The sequence below is a fragment of the Patella vulgata genome, chromosome 7, assembly GCF_932274485.2.
Source record: "Patella vulgata chromosome 7, xgPatVulg1.2, whole genome shotgun sequence".
In the NCBI taxonomy this organism is placed as follows: Eukaryota; Metazoa; Mollusca; class Gastropoda; family Patellidae; genus Patella; species Patella vulgata.
This window is the reverse complement of record NC_065885.2, coordinates 11,834,256-11,856,562: the sequence shown is the minus strand read 5'-3', so window position 1 is coordinate 11,856,562 and position 22,307 is coordinate 11,834,256. Positions and strand designations below refer to the sequence as shown.

General features: G+C 39.0%; 1 long non-coding RNA gene and 1 other non-coding gene across 2 annotated transcripts; one reads left to right on the top strand and one right to left on the bottom strand.

The window, feature by feature from the left end:
* The first annotated feature begins 6,105 nt into the window (after positions 1-6,105).
* LOC126827329 (uncharacterized) lies at positions 6,106-12,393 on the top strand. Its single transcript, XR_008788892.1, has 6 exons — positions 6,106-6,196; positions 6,750-6,883; positions 7,968-8,120; positions 9,851-9,983; positions 10,578-10,822; positions 12,094-12,393. It is a non-coding gene; the product is annotated as an uncharacterized LOC126827329 (transcript).
* A 4,220-nt stretch (positions 12,394-16,613) lies between these two features.
* Positions 16,614-18,927, bottom strand: LOC126827335 (uncharacterized). The gene is made up of 3 exons (XR_007682665.2): positions 18,653-18,927; positions 17,798-17,854; positions 16,614-16,986 (listed from the first exon to the last, which is right to left on the bottom strand). It is a non-coding gene; the product is annotated as an uncharacterized LOC126827335 (long non-coding RNA).
* Between the last annotated feature and the right edge of the window lie 3,380 nt (positions 18,928-22,307).

Below are 22,307 nucleotides of genomic sequence, written 5' to 3'. Positions count from 1 at the left end.
GAATCTAACTTAACGTAGCGCAAGGAGATGAAATGAATTGAAATGGGGTTTAACGTCCTACGTCTCTGTTCCGACTAGGCTAATGAAGAGGGAATGCAGTGCGCTATGAGGGAATTTTTGCCCAAAACAGCGGCGCTACGATCTACCCTTATATCGAATTTAAACTTCCACGGGCTCTTTTACGTGCACACCACGTCGGAAAATCCGGATGAACCTTCTCGGCCAACATCGGAATCGAACATGGGGGCTCCAGGTTTAGCGACCCAACGTCTTACTCCCTGGGCCGCCGTGGCTCCCACGTAACTTAGGAAAATTCAGAACGTCCTTCTTTATCTTAACAAAACCTTTATCTATAAAATAACATTTGTTTATATGAATGTCAGGGAAGGCGAAGGTGATGTTAATCTGTCCGATATCGATATTTTTTTTATCTGTCCGATATCGATATTTTTTTTACCTCAATTTTGGAGGCCAAACGATCATCTCGGCTTGATACCTATATAGATCACAATATACCGTGAACTCTGACCTATGATGTATTAATATTTAACGATGGCTAAAGGTGAGTGTGTAGAGTGATTTTGTTGTATTAATTAATGATGACGCTTGAATCAGGGTTTTGCTGAGATATAGGAAATGAAATGGTATTTAACGATCGGGATACTGAAGACGGAGATATGATGGTTGATCGAATTTATCATTTTTGGACCAGGAACTGGTCTCTAACCACTGCTCATTTTCTTGTCCTTGTTCGTCAGGTGGCGCTCTTCAAAAAAAGCCCAAAGGCTCTTTGAACAATTCTGAATCAATCTGGTGAATTAGATTTTTGAATTTCATCCAAAAACATGATCAGTTCCTGGTCCATCGTATATTTATTGTTATATTTAGTGCTACAACTCGGATTTGTTTTCAATGAAGGTACACACAGGTGTATTCTCAGGAATATTGTACAGGATCAGTAATTGGTCATATTTATTATATTGAGTGCAATAAATCGGATGTGTTCTCAATGGAACGACGGGGATATGTATTTTCAGAAACATTAAACACCGTCGGCAATTGAAGCTTGTATGCATCGCAATTGAATGGGGTTTAACGTCCTACTGGGCTAATGAAGACGGGCATACGCCATACGTGTTCTATAGGGACATTTTGTCCAAACAGCGTCCTATATCGAATTCCAACTGCCAAGAATTATTTTACACGCACGTCAATGTGTACACGGGACGTCGGGTTTCCGTCCCACCCGAGCGACTATTTTACCCGGAATTGCAACTGTCAAGGGTTCGTTTACGGGAATCCCATTGTGTACACGACTGAACCTCGGTTTTTTCGTCCATTCGAAGGACTAGATATACCACTTTTTGTCAGCATTTCGATTGTCTATAAGAATTTCTTGGTTTCAGAAAACGTGAAGATATGGTGTTCTGTTCGACTGGGTGTGTCTGTAATGTGCTGCTTTGGTTTGATCACACTATATGCTCTACGTGTGAATATGAGTGTAGCTATAGTGTGTATGGTCAACCATACCGCCGTGGGTAGGATGGACGTGAATATTACAGCAGATAAAGCCAATAACAAGGATTCGTCGACTTGTGATGGTCAATTGAACTCGGAAAACTCAACCGTAGATACGGTAGGCTAGAGTTGCAGTAAATTCATTCTTGTAGTCAGAGAAATAAAATAGGGGTTAACGGCCTATTTTTCTGCCCCGACTGGGCTAACAAAGACGAGCATATCCATGCAGTATTCTATGGGGGAAATTTTACAAGACAGAGGGCCTGGCAAGGAAACGCATCTATTTCTTTCGGATGGGACAGAAGGAATGAGATCCCGTTAGAAATCAAAATAAGGGTAGCCTGTGGTCAGGGTTAATGTCATTAGGGTACAATTTCCCTTATCATACGTGACCTGGAGCAGGGTCGCCTGTTCAATTTCGTGGGTTTTCTCTGGGTCCTCCGGTTTCCTCCCACTGCTAAAGAGCTAAAGAATCCTACGCGCAAACGAATTATTGAAATACAATTGAACCATATGTTGGTCCCGAAATGACCAACATCTCTCTCTCTCTACTCGTACACTGTATGTGCTATGGGAAACATTTTGGACGGCCTACTCTTATTTCCAATTCCACCTACTAAGGATGTGCACGGCAATGTGTACACGGGGCTTCATTGGTTTGTCCCATCCGAACGACTATACGTTTCCCTTGTCAGGCCTTCCGCCCTACACCACTGACAAGTTGGACTTCCAGTGAACAGTTTGTCTGTGTATTATATTTTAGGAAGATGGACCTTTTGTCTGGTCAAAAGAAGAACAAGGATTTATATTGAGTGGCTTTTTCTGGGGCTATATAATTACCCAGATTCCTGGAGGATGGCTGTCCACTAGATTTGGCGGGAAACGGGTTTTCGGTTGGTTCATGTTGTTGGGGATTTTAGCGAATCTTCTCATTCCGGTGGCTGCTCAACAGGGGTTTTTCTACTTAATGGCTTTAAGAATCATAATTGGTCTTACTCAGGTAAGTGAATGTTTTACTGATAGCATAAATAGCTTAGCGGTGGGTGGCCGAATGGTTAGCGCATTGTATCATAAGGTCTGTCATTGAGACAACTGGCGTGGTTTCGATTCCCTGGTTGTACGTGACAAGAAGTAGGGTTGCTTTCCCAACCTCGTGATTTTTTGCGAGTCCTCCGGTTTCCTTCCACTGCTAAAGACCCCTACGCACAAACAAATTATTGAAATAAAATTGAACCATGTGTTAGTCCCGTAATCGCCTAGTTTTTGACCGGACTACTCTTATTTCGAATTCCAGCTACTAAGGTTTCTTTTATGTGCACGGCAATGTGTGCACGGTGCCTTATTTGTTTATCCTATCCGAACGACTATACGTTTTCCCTTGTAAGGCCCTCACCCCTACACTACTGACAGCCCCCCCCCCTCTCTTTCTCCCCCCCCCCCCTCTCTCTCTCTCTCTCTCTCTCTGACCAAGGGCCTGGCAAGGGATAACGTATAGTCGGATGGGATGGGACAAAAAATCGAGGTCTCGTGTACGTGTACTTAAAAGATCCCTTGGCAGATGGAATTCGATATACGTGTAGGCCGTAGCGCCGCTGCCTGGACAAATTTCCACCACAGCACACTGTATGGCGTATGCCCAGTCGGATCAGAACAGTAGGACGTTAAACCCCATTTCATTCATGATTTCACTTGTTTATTTGTTTTCTCAGAGTAAAAAGAAGGCTTTTGCATTCCTCTGTGAAACAGATTGGGTACGAAAAGTCCATAAAATTCTGATCCACCAGTTTAATTGGGTAGAATGATGGCCCAAAATGCTATTTTGCTACAAATATGGCCTCTAGGGTTTTTTTATCCACCATTTGATAAACGGACGAGTCATTCGATCAGATATTAGTGTGAAATGAAAAAAAAGATTGTTGATAAGATGATTAGATAAGTTATTATCACGATATATTGTGTAGATATAATCAGAGCCATTATATGTCGGTATATCATTGATAAACTATACGATCTGAATAAAACACACATCCTTAATTTGTTTCGTTTTTATAGTTCAAAATTTTATTTTACTTGTCTTTACTACACTAGGATTTCTGGAAGGGTTGTTATATTACCGCCGTTTTGTTTGAAGTGAGGGATAAGCCAATGAAACAATCTGTTACGGTGACTTCTTGTCGTGTCATGCACGGAACTGTGGGTAACCCACTAGAAACGCCAACGCTGACAAATTAATCCATGTCTGACGGCATAGGGTCAAAAGCAGCTCGTACGACCCTGACACGACCTCCGAGTACAACTTGTCAGATCTTCATGTAGTGTTGGCCATCGAAAGTAGACAAAAACGAAACAAAATATAGATCTGTATTTTAATCAGATTGGTGAATATTCTTTTAGCGTTTTGTTATTCAACATTTAAAAACAACTAACCTGTCACCAATCCATATTCAAACCATATTTATAAATTCAGTTTGATGTTATCGTGTGGATCGGGTCAAGGCAATGTCCTCTTATAGCACACTGCATGGGTTCCTACATAACAGTATATATAGGAAGATAAAAACAATTTGATTCCCAAAGTGCTTCGACTCATTCGTTAGCCCTTTTGATGACTGCTTACAGGGATGAATCAGATACTTCGAATAAACGATTCCAGTGACAAAATAAAACAAAAATTCATCCGAAAACCTAATGTCCTCCAATTCTCGATAAAACAATAAAAACAACTAGTTAAAACTATCATATTCCCGTTGTAAAAAAGGGATCGGGGGGGATCGGGGGGGGGGGGGCTGAATGGTTAGCGTGCGCGCGCTGTATCATAAAGTCTGTCATTGAGTCGACTGGCGTGGTTTCGAATCCCCGATTGTACGTGACAAGGAGTAGGGTCGCCTGTTCAACCTCGTGGGTTTTCTCCGGGTCCTCCGGTTTCCCCCACTGCTAAAGACCCCTACGCGCAAGCGAATTATTGAAATAAAATTAAACCATATGTTAGTCCCGAAATGACCTAGTTTGTATCGAGTGGATGTTAAACTCCATTTCTCTCTCTCCCTGTAAAAAAGGGATCAAAAGTTTGGACTCGCTACGCTGAGCAGAAATTCGGTCATTTGATTTTGTATGAGATTAAACGTTACTCCGTCTATGTGATTCGACAACGCAGTGTATTAGCAATTCTTAATACAGATGTGACGTCATCCTTTGATGTTGACGTACCATTATTTCCAATAATGTACGGACAACTTGAAAATCGTACATTATCGATACTATATGAAATATTGGACTCGCGTGACGTATTTCATTGGAAAGCACCTGCGGGACAGTGTCTGTATTTTAAGTTGTTTAATGGTCTCGAAGTAAAGACATTGCGTAATATATTGAAACAACAGTATCAATATATTACTTAATGTCTCGCTTTCGACCATTAAACTAAACATAAAAAATGTGCATTATAGAAGGTACGTTAATTCATGTCCCGCCATTTTAAAATCGCTCCTAGGAAACTGACATTTGACAATATGGAATTTGAAAATAGTATATTTTCAGGGAGTTGGCTTCCCAGCAGTTCAAACAGTTCTAGCACACTGGACACCCCCGTTGGAGGTCAGCATACTCTGCTCATTCGCTATGGCGGGTGAGTTTATTATCTTTTTTTGAAGGTTCATTTCAAGATTTTAACTTCAAGACTTTTTGAAACGTAGAAAATATTTTCATAAGAGTTCAAATTCCAGATTTATTTTTTAGATACTTTCAGAAACCAATGAATTGATTTCTTTGTCGTGTAAAATTAAGAAATTATTTTTTAATTTTAATATTTAATGATATATAAAAGTTACCGATAAAACGCCGAAAATGAAACATAAAGTCAATTTTTTGTTTAAAATGTTGATTTTGTGCATGAAATGTTGACATAAGAATGTAGAAACAAGAATCATTAGTTTAGAATGTTGCGTTCGTGTCTAAAATGTTCAAACTGGAATGTAGAAACAAGAATCATGAATATTGTCCCATTTGGTCTTCCATAGTATCTGGTATATTGAAGGATGTCTGGGGTTTGCCTAACCCCTTCGGAGCTGTCATCCACTTCCACCCGCTTTCATCCGCTAGGCTTCCGATGAACATCCATTTAACATCCCCGCTACATACTTCCCACATTTGTTTTTTTCCGTTCTATTTTCGCTTATTTTCGTCAATTTTGTCCATTTCTGGAGCGGATGAAAACGGATGGAGCCACCCCCGAATGTTTGCTCGTCCGCTGTGTCCTTTTTGCATACGTTTTGTGTCCATTGGCCACTGGGACCGGGCCTTTAGATCTAAACCCGTCTACTGTAGGTCTTTAGGTCTTTATTTTGGTTTCAAATGTTCTATGTGTGGTTTAATGGTCGCGAGTGAGAGGTTAAGTAAAATGTTGATACTGCACGAGAACGTTAGCACGAGTGTTGTTTTAATATATTACGCAATGTCTTGCTCGAGATCATTATTGTGGGTTTATTGTGTGATATAACCTTTGTGTATGATATGGTTGACCCTGTTGTTATGACAATACGTCAGTATGAAAGTTGTTGCTATGGTAACTATTTATATATTATAGGAGCACAAGCTGGTAATGTGATAACGTTCCCTATAGCTGGTTTATTGTGTCAATATGGTTTTAATGGTGGTTGGCCGAGTATCTTCTACGTAATAGGTATTTATATATTAAAAACACAATAACCGAGACTAAAAGACACAATATCCAAGACTAAAAGACACAATATCCAAGACTAAAAGACACAATATTCCAGAATACAGGACACAACATCCAAGAATAAAAGACACAACCAAGACAAAAAAAAACCCACAATAACCAATATAAATTAAAGTAGTCGTCTACCCAAAAATATATATTGGCCCAACAATTATTAAAATTCACAGTACTTTCTATTGATTTCCAACAGCCATCGATCCATCGCGCGACATCTTTATGGTTTGGTCTGTAGTATAGTTTATTTCTATCCGTCGACATCGAGCTCAAGATGTTATTAAATCCTGTCTTTCATGTTCGAATCTTTAGAATCGGGCCAAACAAGACCCCGTGTACATCGAATGTGGTTATTGAATAGAATAAAGACCCCGTGTACATCGAATGTGGTTATGAAATAGAATAAAGACCCCGTGTACATCGAATCGGATAGAATAAAAGACCCCTTGTACATCGGATGAGGTTATTATACTATAATGCTATAATGATGTTCCAACAGGTGCGTGTGGTTTCATCTGGTTTCTAGCATGGATGATTTTAATACACGATTCACCAGAACAGCATCCCAGAATATCAGAAAAAGAGAAGAAATACATCACTAGTTGTTTATCAGGAAAAATCTCAAATTCTAAGGTAATTGTTGAACATTTACGAGTATCATAAATAATAGTATCGGATCAGCGAGTGGGGGGGGAGGGGCGGTGAGATCGACGCCATGCTACCAGTCTCACACCCAGGATACTGTTACTCGAATAATATATAATGTGGGCGCGTCATCTGATCTAAATTCCAACTGAGATAACAGTGGTTCTTTTACGTGCACCCTAATACTACACGGATGAGTCATGATTTTTGTCCCATCGGCACCACTATAATATGCTGGTTTTTACCAGGCCTCAAGTTCTACACGTCTGACATGGCGAGAGCGTGTTGGTAAATTTCTCGGCCAAACTTGGAGTCGAATCTGGGGCATCATGGTTTAGTGAGCCACTGGGTGGTTTGGTGGTTTGACTCATCTGCTTTGAATCGCAACGTATGTCGGTAGAAGAACAGTGTAGTATTGGTTGTCGATACTACCTATATTACGATGATAAACCTCGATTATCCATTTTTATGGTAACCGCATTAACCACAAAACGTATTTAAATCTATTGAAAATAGTTGATTAAGTCTCTAACTCAAAATCATCCAAAGTCTTCGACATTGAAAACAATTATTTGTCAGCTTAAAAATCAACATTGATGTTGTGATCTTACCGGGAAATGGTGGGCTTCTGATATCCAATACTTACGAAAAAATGAACATTTTACCACTGGTACACGAATCGTGTACCATAATGCGTTTCAGTGCCATTTGTAACAAGGGACTCGAAAAACGAGGCTAGACATATTCCATAAGTCCTGTCAAACGGTGACGCCGTATTCTTATCTAGAGATCATTCGCAATAAATACTATCGGTGTAGACTGGAATAACCAGACGCTAGAGATTGCCATTCGATTAGAAATTACAGTAAAACAAAAGCGATTGAATGTAAAATTATATAATATGCGTTGCGACCTTGTGTCCATTTCTGGGTCCCAAATATTAGCGATTTAGCTCATTTAAGGCGCAAAGAAAGACCTGCAATTGGCAGATGTGGCTCTTGTATAATGTATGTATAAGATTTTATGAATTCAACTGTTTAATTTTTCTATTTTTTTTTTTTTTTCATTTTAGATGAAGCGTTCTATACCGTGGTTATCTATCTTAACGAGTAAAGCTGTCTGGGCAATCATCCTAGCCCATACATTATCTAACTGGGGAACAGATGTCTTCATAACCATGATACCAACTTACATGAAAGATGTTCTCAAGTTTAATATTAAAAACGTAATACACTCTTTCAATATCGCGAGTCTGGCTCAATATAATTTAAGCCACGTTCCTTGAAATGAAATGGGGTTTAATGTCCTACTGTTGTGCTCCGACTGGGCTAATGAAGACGGGCTTATCCATACAGTGTGCTATGAGGGAAAGTTTGCCCGGACAGCGGCACTACGGCCTACATTTATATCAAATTCCCACTGTCAAGGGATCTTTTATGTGCACGCCAATGTGTACACGGGACCTCGGTTTTTCGTCCCATCCACCGGAAATCTGGATGAACTTTCTCGGCCAATGCATGGATCGAACACCGTGATCCCCCAAAAATGAAATAAAATGGAGTTTAACGTTCTATACTATTCTGTTCCAACTGGGCTAATGAAGACGGACTTACACCATACAGTATGCTATGAGCGAGATATTGCATGGAAATTGCTGTTACGGCTTACTCTTATTACTAATTCCAAGGGTTCTTTTACGTGCAAACCAACGATCCTTGCAGACCCGATGAATTCTTGAAGATTCTTTAAACAAATTCGCCAAATCGTTGAGCTTGGTTTATAACCAGGGCATTAACGCTTTATACCTCCAAGGACTTGTATGGTGTCTTTTCTTTCTCAAGATTCGTGCCTTGTTCTTATGCTTCGCCCTACTAATTTATGTCTTCTGCTCCTCCAACAAATGTATGTCTTTTTAGGATGCGTGTAAAAGAGTCCTTGGCAGTTAGGGGGTTGGATGGCCGAATGGTTAGCACGTGCGTGCTGTTTCATAAGGCCTGTCATTGAGTCAAATGGCGTGGTTTCGAATCCCTGGTTGTACGTGACAAGGAGTAGGGTCGCCTATCCAACCTCGTGGGTTTTCTCCGGGTCCTCCGGTTTCCTCCCACTGCTAAAGACCCCTACGCGCAAGCGAATTATTGAAATAAAATTGAACAATGTGTTAGTCCCGAAATGACCTAGTTTGTGTTGAGTGGACGTTAAACCCCATTTCTCTCTCTCTCCTTGGAAGTTAAAAGTCAATGAAGAGTAGAAAGAGCCCAATACTACCCACTACAACCCAATACTGCCCGATACCACCGAATACTACCCAATATCACCGAATACTATCCAATACCACCCAATATTACCTAATACCACCCACTACAACCCAATCCTACCCAATACCACCCAATATTACCCAATACAACTCAATCCTACCCCATAACACCCAATATTACCCAATACTACCGAATACTACCCAATATTAACTAATACCACCAAATACTACCCAATAATACCAAACATTAACTAAATACTACCTAATACCACCAAATACTACTCAATACTACCCAATACTACCCAATAATACCAAACATTAACTAAATACTACCTAATACCACCAAATACTACCCAATACCACCAAATACAACAATACTACCAAAAAACTTAATACCACCAAATACTACCCAATACTACCAAATAGGAACTAAATACTTCCACATACCACCCCCCAATACTACCTAATACCGCCCAATTCTATCCAATACTACCCAATACCACTGAATACTAACTAAATACTACCACATACCACCAAATAATATTTAGACCTGACCCTCCTAACACGCTATATGGTGCAAGCCCGTCTTCATTAACCCGGTTGATGAATAAAATGGACCGTTATACCCAATTTCATTAAAATATGCATCAAGAAACTGTAAGTTGTTTAAACCTCTTAGTTGAGAACGTATTTTGTTACAGAATGGCGGTCTGTCTGCTTTACCTTATATAGGCTTATGGGTGTGTATGCTTCTGTCCAGTAATTTGGCAGATTATGTAAGGAAAAGAAAACTACTATCTCCGACAGTTACCAGGAAAGTTTTTAACACGACAGGTTATAATTATTTGGTTTTTTTTATAATAATACTACTGTGAGTATTGGTATGGCACTATTCCATACTGAACTAACTGTATGCTCAGTTCACTACCCTCGGTATGGCACTATTACATAATAAATTGACTGTATGCCCAGTTCACTATCAGTATCAGAGAGAGAGGGGGAGGGGCAACGTCCACTCGATACAAATTAGGTCATTTCAGGACTAACATATGGTTCAATGTTATTTCAATAATTCGCTTGCGCGTAGGGTTCTTTGGCAGTGGGAGGAAACGGAGGACCCGGAAAAAAAACACGAGATTGGACAGGCGACTCTACTCCTTGTCACATACAACCGCTTCACTCGACACAATGACAGACCCTCTGACCCAATGCGCACGCGTTAACCATTTATACGTTAACCGCGTCAACCATAAAACGTATTGAAATCTATTAAAAATCTGGAGTATACGATAACATCGAGAGTTGATTATGGTCTTAGCAAGTTAATAAATGTCTAATAGTTTACCATTTAAGGCCCAGAGAAAGGCCCACAATAGGCAGATTTAACACTTTACGCGTAAAAGAGATATATTGTATTGTTTATTTCAGGTGAAATAATCCCTGCAGGTTTAATGATAGGAACAGGATTTATGGGTTGTAATCAATCGACGTATGCCGTGGCGTTGTTGACATTGGGAGTCACCATGTCAGGTTTCCAAAAAGGTGGGGGGTTTCTGGTGAACTTTAACGATGTCGCGCCACAATATGCTGGAATTATTTTCGGAATTTCTAACACCTTGGCAACAATACCAGGAATAATAGCACCAACAGCAGTTGGCGCCATTACACCACACGTAAGATTTACTTTCATAACGTTTATTACAAATTAATGGTCGTGTTTAAGCTTATGAAATGAAGGGAAATGAAATGGGGTTTAACGTCCTACGGTTCTGCTGAAACATTGGTTTATGAAGACGACCATAAGTCATGCAGTGTGCCATGAGGGAAATGTTGCCCGGACAGCGGCGCTACTGTCTACTCGTATTCCGAATTTCAACTGTCTATGGGTTCTTTTGCATGCACGCGATCTCTGTTTTCCTCTCGTCCGAACGACTATACGCTGTCCTTTGCCCCCCCCCCCTAACCTCCGCCCGACACCACCGACATGTATTCTAAGTTCTATACCATAACTGTGAGTAGTATTGGCCGAGAAAGTTCATCTGGATTTTCCGACGTGGTTTCCCCTTGTCAGTGGTGCAGAACGGAGGGCCTGACAAGGACAGCTGTCTAGTCCTTCGGATGAGGCGAAAACCCGAGGTCCCGTGTATACATTGGAATGCACGTAAAAGATCCCTTGGCAGTTGGAATTCGATATAAGAGTAGGCGATAATGCCGCTGCCCGGGCAAAATTTCCCTCGTAGCACACTGTATGGCGTATGCCCGTCTTCATTAGCCCAGTGTAGGAGCAGAACAGTAGGATGTTAAATCCCATTTCATTTCATTTCATTTATTTCGGTAAGGTAACTAAACTGTGAGGATCAGTTCGACAATATTTGTCAGTTTTAGTACTTTCTACCATTTGGCTTCCGCGAGTGAAAGCTTTTGTCGGGACAGGGGATCTTTAACGTGCTGTCCTGACAAAGGGAACATTTTGAGTCAACACTTCGACATGTACTGACCCATCATGGCCCCCTTCTCGTGATTAAAACCCATGACATTTAATACATGACAACGTAAAATTAATACTATGTTCTGCCTCGTCTACGTGACTCGTTATACATTTGACGTTATATTGTTCATTATGTATTTTTCCAGGTAGTTTTAGGGAACCCGGTCTCACGAGAGGGGGATGCCGCCGGTGCGCCGCCCAGGGCCCCTAAGAATCTATGGGGCCCATTGATTTCAAAATTGAAATGGACAATTATGCATGAATTTTTTTATTGTTCCTTTTAAAAAGAATTTTGATTCCTCAGAACATATAAAGTGCAACTGAATCATTTAGATATGACTAGTGTTGGAAAAGGGGGGGGGGTTGAAAAAGGTCTCGCTCAAGCACATTTTTTCCCACTCAAGGGCACTGTAGCGAACCCGGACTGAGTAGCAGATGGTGTGTTTGTTTTTTCAGGGAACCCAGGCTGAGTGGCAGATAGTGTTTTATATAACAGCGGGTATATATGTTGTTGGAGCTACCATCTATTTGTTAATGGGTAGCGGAGAAATACAGAAATGGGCCGTTAGTGAAAAAGAAAATATAGAAGTATACGTTGTGAAAACATCGGATACCCTGGAGTATTCTGGTGAAAACACCAAACTCTAGATTATAATACAGAATTATACATCGTGGAATCAACACCCTGGGCTATTCTCGTGAAAATACAAAACTTTAGATTCTAATATAGAATTTTACGGCGTGAAAACAACAGATACCCTGAACTGTCCTGGTGAAAATACAAAACTCTAGATTCTGATAAAGAATTTTACGTCGTGAAAACAACAGATACCCTGGACTGTTCTGGTGAAAATACAAAATTCTTGATTCTAATAAATTAAAGTTTTACGCGCATAATGAACATTTTGAGAGATTTTAAGTTTTATTGTTGACGTAGGTCTATGCATCACCGGACACTAAAAGCCCTTCATGTGGAGATGTACATACATTCATTCTTAGATTTGAAACCTTTAGAACTTTTCTATATTATAATTGGGTGGTATCCAGGTACACAGACACAATTAGTAACGCATGTATAAATGAAATGAAATTTAATGTACACCTACTGCATGGGCTAATGCTGACGAGTTTACGTCATATACAGTGCGCTATGAGGGAAATTATTGCCCACAAAGGCGGCGCTACGGTCTACTCTTATATGCCTAGAGATCTTTTACGTGCACGCCAAGGTGTACACGTGACCCTGGTTTTTGGTACCATCTGAACGACTATACGTTATCCCTTGCCAGGCCCTTCGTCCTGCACCACTGACAAGGGGGAAAAATGCCGCAAAATCCAGATGAACTTTCTCGGCCAACAGTTTGAGCGAACACGGGATCTCCAGGTAACCGTACCAAAGTCTTACTCACGGCGTCTCCCGACGCATTTATAACTTTTGCTTGTAGTAAGGACATTACCGGTATAATTTATAAATTAAAACACCTATTTCGGATCGTTACACCTGATATTAAAGGTGTACAATTTTTGTAGGTGAGAATGTGTTTTAATATAAACTGCAGTTTGTCATCGCCAACCATATTTTAGAAATGAAATCAAACGTCCTCATTATCTGCTCCATTCGGACTAATGAAGGTACGCCATGCAGTATGGGAGAAATTCAAACTTTCAACACAGGATCTCCTGGTATTTGAGTCAGTGGGTTGCTATGAGGGGGGGGGGGGGGGGATTTTGCCTGGACAGCGGCGATGCAGCCTACTCTTTGTCAGCATTAGGGGACACCATGGAGTTCACTGTCATATTTAATTTTTTTTTGTCTATTCTCGCGGTACTAAAGAAAACGAGCATAGGTTATACCTTGCTGTGTGGTATGAGGAAACTTTGTCCGAGCAGTGGCGCTATAAAATTGCTCTCATTTAGACGTCCAACTGTCGTGGAATCTTCAATATACAAAAACAACTCACAGACCAGAAGAGCGGGTGACATGGGTGTATGATATTGGTGGTGGGGTGCGGAGGGCTACGCTTTTGTTACAGTACTGTACCCTGTTTTCTTCACTTTTTAGAAAATTAAAAAATGAAGTATTTTTTCCCGGAGCAGACTTTTTCCAAAATTGTCGTTGGACTGAACGCAAACTTGGCCATATCTTGGCAGGAAAAATTGTACGATGCTGATTACTGAAATCATGTGACACAAACTTGTATTAGCATACAACAGCGTTTAACTATCCGACATACATATCACCGTAATCAACCTTTTAGCTCTGTTTTCCGTCCGCCTCTAAACCATGAATATTTACCAAAACCTTGCAGAAAATGTAAATGCAAACACTTTTCCCCGATTTTAGATCAAAATTTCAAGACAAAATGGCCATGCAAAAGGGAAATACAGAGAGAGCAAGAAAGACTTAGTTGATTCTGAGGGGTTGGATGGCCGGATGGTTAGCGCGTGCGCGTTGTATCATAAGGTCTGTCATTTAATCAACTGGCGTGATTTCGATTCCCCGGTTTTACCTGACTGGCGTGGGTTTCCTCCCACTGCTAACTAAAGACCCCTATGCGCAAGCAAATTATTGAAATAAAATTGAACCATGTGTTAGTCCCGAAATGACCTATCTATCATCATACCCAAACGATTCATTTCACCGACAACTCTCTACAAAAAAAAGATAGAAATTAAATAATTGAGGATGGGAAACACTTTGTTAACAGTATTAATAAATGACATGAAATGGGGTTTAGGGTCCTACGGCTCTGCACCAATCGGGCTAGAGGGAAATGTGACAAATTATTTGTAAAAATAGTCATCACCGATGCATAGCCGACGTCAATAATCAACATTCAAGCATGATCGATCCCAATAATAAACGCTGAAGCATTACAGATCTTGAAAATCAACGTTCATGTATTACAGAGCTCAATATTCACCATTCAAGCATGACTGATCTCAATATCCACCATGCAAGCATGGCTGATCTCAATATTCACCATTCAAGCATGACTGATCTCGATATCCACCATGCAAGTATGACTGATCTCAATATTCACAATTCAAGCATGACTGATCTCAATATCCACCCTAAACAAAAGCAGAGCTCAATATCCACCATCCAAGCATGCCATATATGGAAGGATAACGTTGCCAATATTATTTCAATGTTCACTGTACAAACTGTATATGTCAGTAGTTCAAAATACATATTTTAGTTTTACAATTTTCAATTTCAATTGCTCCATAATACCATTGTCACAGTGTTAAAATACAGAATACACTTTTCAATAATACAACATACAGTATAATAGTTATTTTTCACATTACACTTATCCGTTCCGCATTTTGCATAACAGACAAATGCATAATAAAACTTAGCATATTAGAACATATACCTTATATGAGATCTACGACGAAGCTCATTTGCATACGGAAAAAAAGTCCGGACTAGGACGGAAATTAATAATTTACGCGATCGACTTTGTCAGTAGAAGTGGGTGGTATTTACAGACCTTCTGAAAACGATGAATGCAATGAAATTAAATGGGGTTTAACATCCTACTGTTCTGGGCTAATGAAAACGGGCACACGCCAGGCAGTGTGAGGGAAAATTTTCCCGGACAGCGACGCTTTATACAGCCTTCTTGTATCGAATTCCAACTTCCAAGAGATCTTTTACGCTCATGCTAATTTTTACACGGAACCTCTTTTTTTTTCTTTTTTTTTTTGTCCCATCCGAACGATTAGACATTTGTCCTTGTCTGGCCCTCCCGGATCACTTACAAGGGGAAAGGGGGGTTGGATGGCTGAATGGTTAGCGTGCGCGCGCTGTATCATAAAGTCTGTCATTGAGTCGACTGGCGTGGTTTCGAATCCCCGGTTGTACGTGGCAAGGAGTAGGGTCGCCTGTCCAACCTCGTGGGTTTTCTCCGGGTCTTCGGTTTCCTCCTACTGCTAAAGACCCCTACGCGCAAGCGAATTATGTAAATAAAATTATACCATATGTTAGTCCCGAATTGACCTAGTTTGTGTCGAGTGGACGTTAAACCCCATTTCTCTCTCTCTACAAGAGGAAAGAAAAACGATTATAGTTGGGTGATACGAAACTCTATTAAATGACGGGGGTATGCCTAAACATACCTGTCTTAATACGAATTCCAGTTATCTAATATGCGAAGTTTTATTATGCATTTGTCTATTATGCAAAATGCGGAACGGATAAGTGTAATGTGCAAAATAACATACTGTATTTTGTATTATTGAAAAGTGTATTCTGTATTTTAACAGTGTGACAATGGTATTGTGGAGCAATTGAAATTGCAAATTGTAAAACTAAAATACGTATTTTGAACTGCTGACATATGCAGTTTGTACAGTGAACATTGAAATAATATTGGCAACGTTATCCTTCCATACCTTACGTCGTGGTAACCTGGGGGTTTTTTTTACAGGTCAAACCTGCTCCGTATATATAGGGTCCAACCCTTTCATTTAAAGAAACATGAAAAAGAAATAAAATCATTGATTGATAATTTTTTTGTTTATTTTTTATGAAAAGAAGATCAATATGTATTAAATCAAATATTGATAAATACAAATGACATAATATAACAAATGTATAATAAATGTATAACAAAAACAGATTTTTGTCGTCATAAAAAAAGAAATCGGGTTTACATCTTCAAACAGTAGGCTAATGTTGGACATTATGCTTAAAATACTATGTATATAAATAAAATGTATATTGCGTAATATAAAATATTAAATAAATAACATATAATAAATATAATATTGTTTTGTTTTTGTTTTTAGTTTTTTTTCTTTGAAATATTAGCTATACTAAACTAAACCCTATGAAACTTTATTTAAAATGCTATAAACGTTATTCTGTATAACAATAAATAATGTATATCCCGTAATAAAAAATAAAAAATACCATTTTTAAAATAATAATAAAGAATTTGGGGGTTTTTTTTGCGGTCCTTTTACCTGAAATTGCGTCTCTATAACCCCGTAGCCTACAGGTGTCTTAATAATCGTTATGAAACTTTCTATAAAAATATTACATAAATAATGTATATGGCGGTTATAACAAATAGATTTCAAATTGTAGACTTGTTTGTCCTTTCGGGGTTTTTTTTCTGTTTTTTTTTTCTTTTTTTTTTCTTTTTTGTTTATTATTATTATCATTCTTTAATTTCGTCAAAATTTTAATGTTTTTATTGAATTCTTAGACATACATGTCATCTGTTTGAACACAGCATGTGAATAGTTTCTTTAAGTTTTTAGCCGCTTTCCTTCTCCATCGTCGTAATCTGGATTCTTTAGGTTTTGTTGGTGAGGTAGGGGTTAAATCTAAAACTATAAATAAATATAACATTTAAATGTCAGGAAACAGAAGTAGTTAAATTGTCAAAGAATTAGCTGAAAGCACATTGAGCAAAGTGCTGGCTCTCTGTAGCCAGGAGGTCCTGGGTTCTATCCCGTTGTTGACCGAGAAAGTTCCCCTGGATTATCCAGTCTGGTTTTACATTCTCAGTGGTACATGAACAGTGTCTAGTCGTTTGGATGGGACAAAAAACGAGGTCTCGTGTACACATTGGTGTGCTATAAAAGAACCCTTGGCAGTTGGAATTCGAAATAAGAGTAGGCCGTAGTGCCGCTGTCGGGGAAAAGTTTCCATCATAGCATACTGTATGGCGTATGCCTGTCTTCATTATCCCTGTCAGTGTAGAAAGGTATGACGTTAAACCCTCATTTCATTCGATCGTAAAATATAGTGATCGTAAAATATAGTGATCGTAAAATATCGTAAAATATAGTGATCGTAAAATATAGTGATCGTAAAATATAGTGATCGTAAAATAAGATAAAGAAGAGAGAGACATGGGGTTTAACGTCAACCCGACACAAACTAGGTCATTTCGGGACTAACATATGGTTTAATTTTATTTCAATAATTCGCTTGCGCGTAGGGGTCTTTAGTAGTGGGAGGACCCGGAGAAAACCCACGAGGTTGGACAGGCGACCCTACTACTTGTCACGTACAACCGGAGATTCGAAACGACGCCAGCTGACTCAATGACAGGCCTTATGATACAGCACGCACATGCTAACCATTCGGCCATCCAACCCCTCAGATAAAGTATAATAAAATAAGACAATATTATACCTGTAGTTACAGCATCTATATCTTTCTGTATAAAACGTGGATTAGTATTATTGATACCTGTAAATACAATAATATAATTTATCTGTAAGAGAATAGTTTATAAATTATACATTTAATATCTTAACTCCCCATCATGAATTAAGATAAGAATTCACCCTAAAAAACATGTATGAAATTACGAACTTTGGATAAAAGGGATTTACCAACACTCAAAAGTGATATTTACCAAAAATCAATGACATTTACCGAGACCGTACTAAATTTCAAAAGTGGTATTTTCCAACAATCTCAATAATGACATTTATCGAGGCCGTACTAAATTGATATTTACCAAGGCCTTGCCAAAATAAGATTCAATCCCATTGCAACATTTCGCTTGCATGTAAATTTCATTAGCAGTCGGGGAAACCCGAATCGAAACCCGGCCATATCGTAAGTCGATATGGGCTGGAGACTGCTATTATTTTAGGTAATACATGTATATATATATTCTTGTATGCAGTATGTGACACTATAAAAAACAAATTACTTACTTACTCACTCAATGACAGACCTTACGATCTATAGTACACGCCTTAGACCCCCCCCCCCTCCGCGCGCTCTCAACCAAATATATACTAAGACTAAAATAGAGGTCCGGCAATTTAGCTATATATACGGATTGTATTCATATAGGAGTATACTATGATATATTTCAGACATTACAGTCGGACCTCGCGCTCTCAACACAATATATTCTAAAATATAGGTCCGCCAATTTATTTTATTTATATGGGAATATTATACATTTCAGACAGTAGTCTAATTCAGCCAACTCAAGCAGGTATTTTAAAGTCATATCATAATTAGCGGTACCTTTAAAGGGTTCTTCAAGTCTGTTTGGAAGATCATCATCATCATCATCACTACTAAACAATAGCTCATCATCAGTAGATAGTTCATCATCAGCATCACTGCCATCAGTAGACAATACATAACCATCCTCGTCACTGCTTAAATCAGGGTTGCCAGTAGATACAACAACTACTACAGGTTCTGTTGGATATTTACCATGTTCTTGGTTTAAATCTCTTGGTGAACCGAGATTTTGTATTAATCTATTTAAGGCTATTGTATTTGTAGACGGATGATTTTCTATCTTAGAATATCTTTTTCTCATTTGACAAGCTCCAATTAATAAACTTGTTCTCTCATCAAACGTCAAATTGGCTGAAAAATATGAAAATTGGACAGCGTGATTTCCATGAAATAAAATGGCGGATACACTTTTATACCTGTACATTGTTTTTATTACATATATTTTGTGTGTCTCTTTGTCTGGGTTGATATTAGGGTTTTTCAAAACGGAAAAGAAGGGTCCAAGACACCAAAACTGTTGGTGGAATGGGCTTTTTTCGCTTTGACACGTATTCTTACAAAGACTAGGCGAACACTGATGAGATGATACAATGATCGATATAATTGTTTTCAATATTTTACCATATTCCCGACATAATGGTCATAATTTCTGGGAGCAAGAATGATCTGAAATGACCAGTAGCAATATTGACCCTAACCCTAACTCTGTCTAGTTGAAATAATGTGTCGATATTTGAATATTACTTACATAACCAATTGTTCAGGAAGGTATGAAGATCGTTGTCAATCATGTCATCCATTTTAAATAGTTATCTAATAAAAGAAAATAGAATTAATTCAAAGTTCGTGAAACATGTACATAGCCTAGGTCTACACATCTCGTTGAACCATCGGGTTCTCTGTTTAAATCTTAATAAGCAATTTAAATATGGATACAAAATTTTCATCAGAAATATATTTAAATAGTTTCAATTCTCGGGGGAGTGGGTAAGATGCTGGCTCGCTAGCCTGGAGGTCGGGTGTTCAATCCCTGCGTTGGCCGAGAGAGTTCATCCAGATTTTCCGGCGTGGTTCCCCCTTGTCAGTGTTGCAGGACGGAGGGCCTGACAAGGACAGCTGTCTAGTCCTTCGGATGAGACGAAAAACCGAGGTCCCGTGTATACATTGGAATGCACGTAAAAGATCCCTTGGCAGTTGGAATTCGATATAAGAGTAGGCGATAGTGCCGCTGCCCGGGCAAAATTTCCCTCATAGCGCACTGTATGGCGTATGCCCGTCTTCATTAGCCCAGCATAGGAGCAGAACAGTAGGACGTTAAACCCCATTTCATTTCATTTCAGTTTCAATTCTTATGTAATACATACCCCTTTTTCCACTTTTACAAAGTAAATAGGCCTACTGATAAATAAATTCCTAGAAAGTCTTCTTAAAGCGTGCGGGTTCAATGAAGATTCCAGCTCAGATGATGATATACTATTATGACGTCATAATAACTTGCCGTTACCTTTAAGTTTTGACGTTGTTCCATTATCCATAGAGAAGGTAGAGTTGCGGTTCGTGTTGTCAATAGTTGCCTAGCTTTTATACCTTTTTTCAGATATAGGTATGGGGCTTTGTAAGACATCTACACCAACCGAGCTTTGATCTTGGCCTGCCCCCTTATCTTATTTTTTAAACTTCTATTTTGCGTTGTCTTGTTAAAAACCACATCTTGATCCAGATGCATGGTTTTATTTGAGAAACAAGATCCCATGGCAGCACAAAAACCCAATATTTATATTTTTTATTTCAGTGATTCTCAACCAGTGTGACGTGGCACACAAGTGTGCCGCGAGATCTTCCTAAATTTTTAACGGCACACTAAGAAAATGCAAAAAAATCACGTGATCCTAATTGGGTATTCACTGGTGTCTACTGGTATGTTCATAGCTGTGTTTTTCTTTATTTAGTTTTATGTGTCTATGACAGTTGTATGCCGTCTGACTTACCATGTTTTTGTTTTGCAAAATTCAAATATTGTTCATATAATATTTAGCCAGGTGTGCCGCTATTTTTACACGTGTTCCAAGGTGTGCCGTTGGCAAAAAAAGTTGAGAACCACTGGTTTAACAGATCTGTTATAAAAAAATATCGTATCTTCACCACAATCGACAGGTTTTTTTTTTGGTTTTTTTTATAAGCAATATTTTTATTCAGATTTGTATCTAAATAGGGATTGGGGAAAAAGCATGGTCAATATTAAGCCTATATTAAACCCCTCTCCCTGTCAGATATACATGTAGATACATGTACATGTATTTACATTTTAGAAATAAGCAAGCAATGCACAAGTGAAACATAATTACAGCGAGTGTTTTATAGTTGTCCCTGGAATGGATTTACATTTTTAATATAAGCAAGCAATCAAGTGAAAATATAATTACAATGATTGCGTTATAGTTGTCCCTTGAACCGTCTGGTGATTTGGGAAAACGAGTGGACAGTTTTAAAAATATTGAGGGTGTTTTCCATGTCGTCAATTCCGTGCAATAAGACAGTAGTGTTCCTCTTTGCATTAGCACGGACCCATAATACATTTCATACAGGAATTTAAGGGTACAGACAAATGCAAGCAGTTGTGGACTGACGGGTGTACAGGCTCAACCGCAACGTCCACGTTGTGGGCGTATAAAAGATGTTTATTGATATAGGGATCATAGCATGTGCATCATCCTTTGTGGGAATTTACAATCAGTTTGTCTAGTAAGGAAGGAGGAAATTAAAGAATTGGTTTAACAGATCTGTAATACATATATCACTAGAAAGTATTTCAGTCCCCAGTTAACGTGGACCTTATAGCAATCGATCGCTATATCCAAGGCCAAAACATATTATTAATTACATGTGTTTACGGTTACCCTATTTTTTTTAAGCCCAAATCGCCGATCCTAACCTTTTTTCTCATTTCGCAGGTTTTATAAATCGGTCTTGGTGCGCTTTTCTGCTGACAACACTGTTAACAGTCGGAATCAGCATTATTTTACAGAATCTTTAGGCCTACTCCGTAATTAAGCTAGAAGTGCAGTGGAATACATAATAAACACTTTACGATCACAAAGTTTACAAAGGCTAAAGACTGCCAGCATCGATGCAGTATATATTAAAAGATTAATGTATCAGTTCACTTATTTCTAGTAACCGAAAACTACAATTTTTTTATATTTGGCCAAAGCGCTTCCTGGTATATAGGCCGAGAAAGTTCATCCAGATTTTCCAGCGTGGTTTCCCCTAATTGTCAGTGATGCAGGACAGAGGGCCTGACAAGAACAGCTGTCTAGTCGTTCGGATGGGACGAAAAACCGAGGTACCGTGTACACATTGGGGTGCACGTAAAAGATCCCCTGGAAGTTGGAATTCCCGGGTAAAATTTCCCTCATTATAGCACACTGTATGGCGTATGCCCGTCTTCATTAGCCCAGCCGGAGAAGAACAGCAGGGCGTTAAACCCCATTTCATTTCATTTTGCTTCCTGGTATTTAATTAACTACAAATCGAAATGAAACTAAAGGAGTTGGTGTAAAAACTTTAGCTTAGGTGCGAAATAAATGAAATGTTGTTTGTTCTAACTCTCCTGCAGAGACGGTCTTATGAAGACGGGCGTGCGTTATAAGGC